The sequence below is a fragment of the Elgaria multicarinata genome, chromosome 10, assembly GCF_023053635.1.
Source record: "Elgaria multicarinata webbii isolate HBS135686 ecotype San Diego chromosome 10, rElgMul1.1.pri, whole genome shotgun sequence".
NCBI classification, from domain to species: domain Eukaryota; kingdom Metazoa; phylum Chordata; class Lepidosauria; order Squamata; family Anguidae; genus Elgaria; species Elgaria multicarinata.
The window spans coordinates 7,792,634-7,800,820 of NC_086180.1; positions in this window are offsets into that span (position 1 = coordinate 7,792,634).

Below are 8,187 nucleotides of genomic sequence, written 5' to 3' on the forward strand. Positions count from 1 at the left end.
ATCACAAGTGAGCTCTAAATCTCTATAGTAGAGCTGTGCTGAACTTTCTCAAAGAATGTTCTTCAGAGAACATTTCTGAGATATTCTTTTTCTCACACGCACACACACCCCTACGAAAAAGAAGGTGACTTCGAAGAAGTTTCTCCAAATATTCTCTGCCATTTTATTTTGAGATGGCTTCCGTTCTCCCCTCCCCCCCCGCAACACAATGACCCAAAATGACACTAGATCTGAGGCATTTTGGAAAATGCAAAATGGTGGGCCGGGCTGCCAACACTGCTATTGTTGCTGCTTACAGTAACAGCAGAAAACAAAACAGAACAAACATTTAGAAAATAAAAATAAAAATAGAAAGCTAATGCTGAGTCCTACCCTTGAGACATTTGGTAAAACGGTGCCCCCAATTTCTCTGCCCGCATTGGTATACAGCTCTAAAGCAGTAGAAAATTAGCTCTGTTCCCCCCTCCCCCACAGTACATTAGGATTAAATGAACCTGAAATACTTCAATTTAGTTAAGCATCCAAACTGTTTTCACTGCTTCTGCTTTTTTAGCCCATAAATTAGCTGGCAAAAGCAGTTAGGATCATGTTTTCTGCTCTCTCCCCCCCCCTTCCCCTCTCCCGGGGCGGTTGGATAATCCCAGCGTTTATTCTAAGATGAACCCAGGAAGCAATGAAGCATAATTAAAAGAAAAGAGAAAAGAGAAAGAGGAAGCTACAAGTAGTAATTAAAGAAGTCGCATGTACTCATTTGAACGAGAGAAAATGATGACGGAGCAGAAAATAACATGGAAGGTGAGGAATCGAGGGTAGTTATGCCTTTCAGTGGTTTGGGGTTATTATTATTATTATTATTATTTATTTATATAGCACCATCAATGTACATGGTGCTGTACAGAGTAAAACAATAAATAACAAGACCCTGCCGCATAGGCTTACATTCTAATAAAATCATAATAAAACAATAAGAAAGGGAAGAGAAATGCCCCAAATAGGCACAGGGGACAATAGAACTAACAGTGTGAAAGTAAGAACAAAGCCAAGTTCTAAAAGCTGTAGAAAAAAGAAAAGTTTTCAATTGAGCGTTAAAAACAGTAATTGAACTCGTGATCTGCAAATGCTCTGGAAGAGAATTCCAGGCATAAGGGGGCAGTGAGAGGAAATGGACGAAGCCGAGCAAGAGAAACAGAGATCCTTAGGTGGGTCAGAAACATGGCATCCGAGGAGCGAAGAGCACGAGCGGGGCAATAGTGTGAGATGAGAGAGGAAAGATAGGAAGGAGCTAGACAGTGAAAAGCTTTGTAGGTCAACAGGAGAAGTTTATATTGGATTCTGAAGTGAATTGGAAGCCAATGAAGAGATTTCAGAAGTGGAGTAACATGATCAGAACAATGAGCCAAGAAGATGATCTTAGCAGCGGAGTGATGAATAGAAACCAACGAACGGATGTGAGAAGAAGGAAGGCCAGTGAGAAGAAGGTTACTATAGTCCAGCCGAGGAATAACCAAAGCATGAACAAGGGTCTTGGCAGAAGAGACAGACAAAAACGATCTGATCCTGGCAATATTATATAAGAAAAAATGACAGGATTTAGCTACTGCCTCACTATGAGGAGTAAAGGAGAGTGAGGAGTCAAATATAAAACTGAGGGTTCATCTACACCAAGCAGGATATTCCACTATGAAAGCAGTATGAAAGCAGTACATAAAAGGCAGGTGCCACACTACTGCTTTATAGCGGTATTGAAGTGCACTGCAGGATCTACACTACTGCCTTATAGTAGTAATGAAGTGCACTGACAACTGTTGGGGCCATGACACATCTACACCAAGCAGGATATAACACTATGAAAGTGGTATGAAAGCAGTAGAATCATAGAATCTTAGAATGGCAGAGTTGAAGGGGGCCTATAAGGCCATTGAGTCCAACCCCCTGCTCAATGCAGGAATCCACCCTAAAGCATCCCTGACAGATGGTTGTCCAGCTGCCTCTTGAAGGCCTCTAGGGTGGGAGAGCCCACAACCTCTCTAGGTAACTGATTTCTAGCCAGATTCCAGCTGGACATCAGGAAAAACTTCCTGACTGTTAGAGCAGTATGACAATGGAATCAGTTACCTAGGGAGGTGGTGGGCTCTCCCACATTAGAGGCATTGAAGAGGCAGCTGGACAACCATCTGTCAGGGATGCTTTAGGGTGGATTCCTGCATTGAGCAGGGGATTGGACTCGATGGCCTTGTAGGCCCCTTCCAACTCTGCTATTCTATGATTCTATGATTCCATTGTCGTACTGCTCTAACTGTCAGGAAGTTTTTCCTGATATCCAGCTGGAATCTGGCTTCCTTTAACTTGAGCCCGTTATTCCGTGTCCTGCACTCTGGGAGGATTGAGACGAGATCCTGGCCCTCCTCTGTTTGGCAACCTTTTAAGCATAGGCGTGCACAGCACATTTCATTAGGGGGTTCAGCCAGGGATTTTTTTTTAAGGTAAATATTGATTAAATATATAGTAATAAAGGACTTTGTTTTCATTCATCAAACAAACAAAATAAACGAAAACTGAAGTAAACTGTATTTTTTTTAATTAACAAGTAATCTGTACTTTAAAAATACACATTTTAAAATGGAGACTCTGAATACTATTTTTTTGCTGTAGTGATAACCAGGCATATATAAAGATACAGTCAATTTTCACCATCTTTAAATTTAATCAGATAATGACCTAATCCAAACTTACTAAAACAGATTCACATTTAAAACAGATTCTATCACATTAACAACAATGAGTGTCATCTTAAGTTCCAGCACCATACAGAGAATACACCATACATCAAATGCCCTAATAATGATTTTAAAAGATTGCCCTGTGTGCTGCTGAGCAAAGAATTTGGAATGAGGTCCAGGAGAGAGACTTCTGGGGTGAATATAGTGAGGACGAGGGGTGGCTGCGAGCCTAGCGTAAGAGAGGGCTGGCTGGCAAGATTTGGAAAACTTGGGGGAGTGTAGGAGATCTGGAACTAGGGGCATCTCTGGAAGGCCGCGAAGGGGTTATTGGCAGAAGACAGGAGATGAAGGAGAAAAGAGAGGATGGGAAACCGTCACAAGGGCACATCAGTCTTCTTTACTGATCAATTGTAAGCCGCTCCGGGAGACTTTTAGGCTGAGGTGCGTGATAAAAATACTCTAAATAAAAATACTCTAAATAAAATAAGGGTAGAAGAAGAGGATTGGCGTAGGGGGAGCCCTGGGGAAAGAAGAGAGAGAAATGCCCCTATGTGTGGGGTAGAAGAGGGAGAGAGGGTGCAGACAGGAGAGGTATGAATGTCCCGGAGGGGAAAGGAAACAGAGGTAATGTTTAGTAGGGGTGTGCACGGACCCCCCGCTCCGCTTCACTTGCAGATCCGCCATTTTTCGGAGCGGGTCGCTCCGCCCCGCCCCCGCTCCGCCCACTTCCGCTCCGCTCCGCTCGGAGCTCCGGATCGGATCCGGAGCTCCGTTTTTGCCCCCCCATAGGGTTGCATTGAAAGCTAAAAAAGTAAACAACTTTTTTTCCGTTGAAGTTAGAAACCTCACGTTTGGCACCATGACACCTCATGGGCGTATACACACACACGCCAAGTTTCAAGGCAATCCCATCATCCCCTGATTTTTGGCGAATTTTTGAAAATCGGGCACCCCATTCACACCCCTTGGGATAGCTCCGTCAATTTGCATGTTAGAAACCTCAAACTCGGCACCAGGGCAGCTTATCCATGTGTCCACATGCACGCCAAGTTGCAAGCAAATCCCATCATCCCCTGATTTTTGGCGCGGCTCTACCCTCTAACGCACCTCCCATAACCCTAATTCACACCCCTTTAGATAGCTCCGTCAATTTGCACGTTAGAAACCTCAAACTCAGCACCATGATAGCTTATCCACGTGTCCACATGCACGCCAAGTTTCAAGGCAATCCCATCATCCCCTGATTTTTGGGGAATTTATGAAAATCGGGCACCCCATTCACACCCCTTGGGATAGCTCCGTCAATTTGCATGTTAGAAACCTCAAACTCGGCACCAGGAGAGCTTATCCATGTGTCCACATGCACGCCAAGTTGCAAGCAAATCCCATCATCCCCTGATTTTTGGCATGGCTTAACTCACCCCAAATTGTCCCATTCTACAACTACGTCAATTTGCACGTTAGAAAACTCAAACTCAGCACCATGATAGCTTATCCACGTGTCCACATGCACGCCAAGTTTCAAGGCAATCCCATCATCCCCTGATTTTTGGGGAATTTATGAAAATCGGGCACCCCATTCACACCCCTTGGGATAGCTCCGTCAATTTGCATGTTAGAAACCTCAAACTCGGCACCATGAGAGCTTATCCATGTGTCCACATGCACGCCAAGTTGCAAGCAAATCCCATCATCCCCTGATTTTTGGCGCGGCTTAAACTTTTTAACTCACCCCAAATCAAGTCCCATTCTACAACTATGTCAATTTGCACGTTAGAAACCTATCCTTTGGTCCCATGACAGCTTACCCATGTGTCCCCATGGACACCAAGTTTCAAGGCAATCCCATCATCCCCTGATGTTAGGGGAACTTTTGAAATTTGAACACTCCAGTATGTCAGGGATTTAAAGTTGCAATTGCAGACAGCTCAATGGGGCCAGTTCCAAGGCAATCCCAACATGCCACGAGATAACCCTAAATCTTCTGGCACATTTGAAAAAGGGATTATTGAATTTGATAAAGTCTAAGTGAGCGCAGGAAGGACTTCTCCCCTTAGTCAAAGCAAGACACATACACCATCGCTGCAAGGCGGGAAGGGGAGAAGGGAGGGAAAGCAGGCAGGCAGCATGCATTGTAGTGCCGCAAGGATGGCTTGAGCACTAACGCATAGCAAACCAACCCATAAGTGGGCGCAAAGTGAGGCAAAGATGGCTGGTTCTTTCTTTCTAAGCCAGCAGTTACGCCTTGAGGGGCACAGAGGAGGACGATTGGGAGCAAACCAGGCACCAGGCGGGCAGAGAGGCAGGCAGAGTAGGCGAGGAGTCAGTCCTGGCAGATGCCCCACCACAGCAGCACCCCGGGGGAGGCGGGCAGGCAGGCAGGCAGGCTGCGGGCATTTCTGGGGGCACAAGGAAGTGATGGCTGGTTTCTAAGCCAGCATTGCAGTTAGTCACGCATTGCAAACGCAAACCATCCCAGCGAGTCGGTCACCGAGGAGGACAGGCTAGCAGAGGGGCAGGCAGAGTGACATGTCATAGATCTAGTATTGGGGAGGAGTCAGTCCCGGCAGATGCCCCAACACAGTAGCACCCTGGGTGGGCATTGGAAAACGCCATCTTGTGGGTCAATACTTCCCCCACCCCATGTCCTGCAGGGTTGCCTGCCTAACCCTTGTGGGGATGGGAGATGGAGAGCTTAGAGTGGCAGTGCCAGCAGCAGCCTTCGGCTTTCCCCTGGAACCAGTCGCCTTGCCCGCCTCTTTCCCCAGCAAGATCGCCTGGTGCTGCCTATGAAGATGCATCTTCATGCTGCTGGTTCCATAATGTCCTGTCGATGAACCCCTGCTTAGGCTGAGTTTGCAGTGGCGACAGACAGCAAAGCGGGGATCCGCTCCCAACTCAAAGTGGTCCCACACGATGCTTGTCTTTCGTTTCCGTGGTGACACCACCAATTGCCCGCCTGAGCTCTCTGGTGTTGCCACAGAAACAGGGGTGTGGGATGAGACTGGGGAGAGAGCCTCGGCCTGCTGCTGCTCCTCCTCAGCCCCCACATCCTGGAGGCCCACCGCCTCCTCCTCCTCCCCCCCCTCCACTGTGCTGAGGACCTCGTCTAGGTCCATCAGCGGGCTCGTGGGCTGAAAGGAGAATGAAGGAGTTGGGGATACTCCTCCTCCTTTAATGGCACTGCTGCCACGTGCCTCTTGCAAACGGGCACTTTTCCCATTCCCACCCTCAAAAAGAGAACGCCGGGCACAAGTTGCAGAAGAGAGTGGCTCTGCCTGCTGCTTGTCCTGCTTCTGTTTTGGAGCAGTCAGCCAAGGAGTTGCCCGTTTGAGTTTCACAGGAGGAGAGGAAGCCTGCTTACTGCTGGCAGACTGAGCCTTGCTGCTTTCAGCACGCCTGCTTCCTCTTTTCATGATGACTAACAAAATATTAATACTACTAATACTATGTATAAGGTACTACTAAGAATATGTATAAGAAGAATATAATATGTTTAAATGTAGGGAAATGGGACAAGAACAATAAAATATACTACTACTAATATGTATGAGAATATACTAATATATATATATATATATATATATATATATATATACTACTAAGAATATCTACAAGAATATAATAATATGTTTTAGAATATTACTAATAAATGTAGGGAAATGGGACAAGAAATGGGACAACCACTACTATAAGAAGAACAAAATATGAATACTACTACTAATATGTATGAGAATGTATACTAATAGACTACTAAGACTATGTCAAAGAATATAATAATAATATGTTTAAGAATAGGGAAATGGTGTGCGTATGCTTTCCCCAAAATGCTCAATCTGTGGCTGCCTGTTGAACTTGACAAAAGCAGCCCACTCCGTCGAAGTTACACAGAGAAGAAAAAGAGAATCCAATTTTTTTGGTATATTTGGTATATAGAAGATAGAAGGAAACACAATCAGGATTTAAGAGAGGGGAGGGGGAAAAAGAACCAACCACTACTATAAGAAGAACAAAATATGAATACTAATATAATATGTATGAGAATATATACTAATGGACTATGTGAAAGAATATAATAAAATATGTTTAAGAATATAAATGTAGGGAAATGGGACAAAAAGTGTGTGTATGCTTTCAAAAGAAAGCTTTCACAAAAGCAGAACAGTCAGGCTTTAATACAGGGAAGGGGGGGGCAACCAACCCAACCACACACTCCAAAATTCAAAAATAAAGTTTATATTAAATCAAAGTAAGGGGAAAACACAGGGCAAACTAAGCTACAAGTCAGAAAGAAGCAAACAAACACACACACGCGCCAAACTAAACCTATCCTAATCTATCTCCAAAGTCCAAAGCAGGAGCACTAACTAACTAAGTGTTCCCTCCACGAACGCCAACCCACAAAGAGACACAAAACAGAAAGTTCTCAGGGTGGGTCTGCCTTAGTCCCCCCTCCAACGCTGGGATTGGAGGAGGATGCTTTCTGAGGAGATCAATTCTCATCAGGATTGGGAGTTGAATGTGCCTGTCATCGCTTCCAAAAAAATAAATAAATAAATAAAAAAAACCCAAACCCCGATTTTTAAAAAAATATTGCACGTGAACCACAGCACGCAGAAAGTTGAGAGTGGTCTCAAAATGACCCCCATCCACGACTCTCTGTGCACAAGAATTTTCAGAACGATAGCTTAAACCCCCCCCCAGTTATCCCCGATTCTTTCCCTCAATGCAATCCTATGGGCGAAAAGCCGAAACGCAGTTTGAGCCCCGCGGTTGACCCGATTTTTAAAAAAATATTGCACGTGAACCACAGCACGCAGAAAGTTGAGAGTGGTCTCAAAATGACCCCCATCCACGACTCTCTGTGCACAAGAATTTTCAGAACGATAGCTTAACCCCCCCCCCAGTTATCCCCGATTCTTTCCCTCAATGCAATCCTATGGGCGAAAAGCCGAAACGCAGTTTGAGCCCCGCGGTTGACCCGATTTTTAAAAAAATATTGCACGTGAACCACAGCACGCAGAAAGTTGAGAGTGGTCTCAAAATGACCCCCATCCACGACTCTCTGTGCACAAGAATTTTCAGAACGATAGCTTAAACCCCCCCCCCCAGTTATCCCCGATTCTTTCCCTCAATGCAATCCTATGGGCGAAAAGCCGAAACGCAGTTTGAGCCGCGCGGTTGACCCGATTTTTAAAAAAATATTGCACGTGAACCACAGCACGCAGAGAGGTGAGAGTGGTCTCAAAATGACCCCCATCCACGACTCTCTGTGCACAAGAATTTCCAGAACGATAGCTTCAAAAACAACGTAGTTATGCGCGATTATTTGCCGCAATGCAATCCTATGGCGAAATGTTTTCAAGATGGCGACCGGAGCGCTCCGACTGAACTCGGAGCTCCGAAAAATGGTCGCTTCTCTTCGCCTTGCTTCTAGGGGGTCCGCGGTCCGCTCCTACTCCGCCTC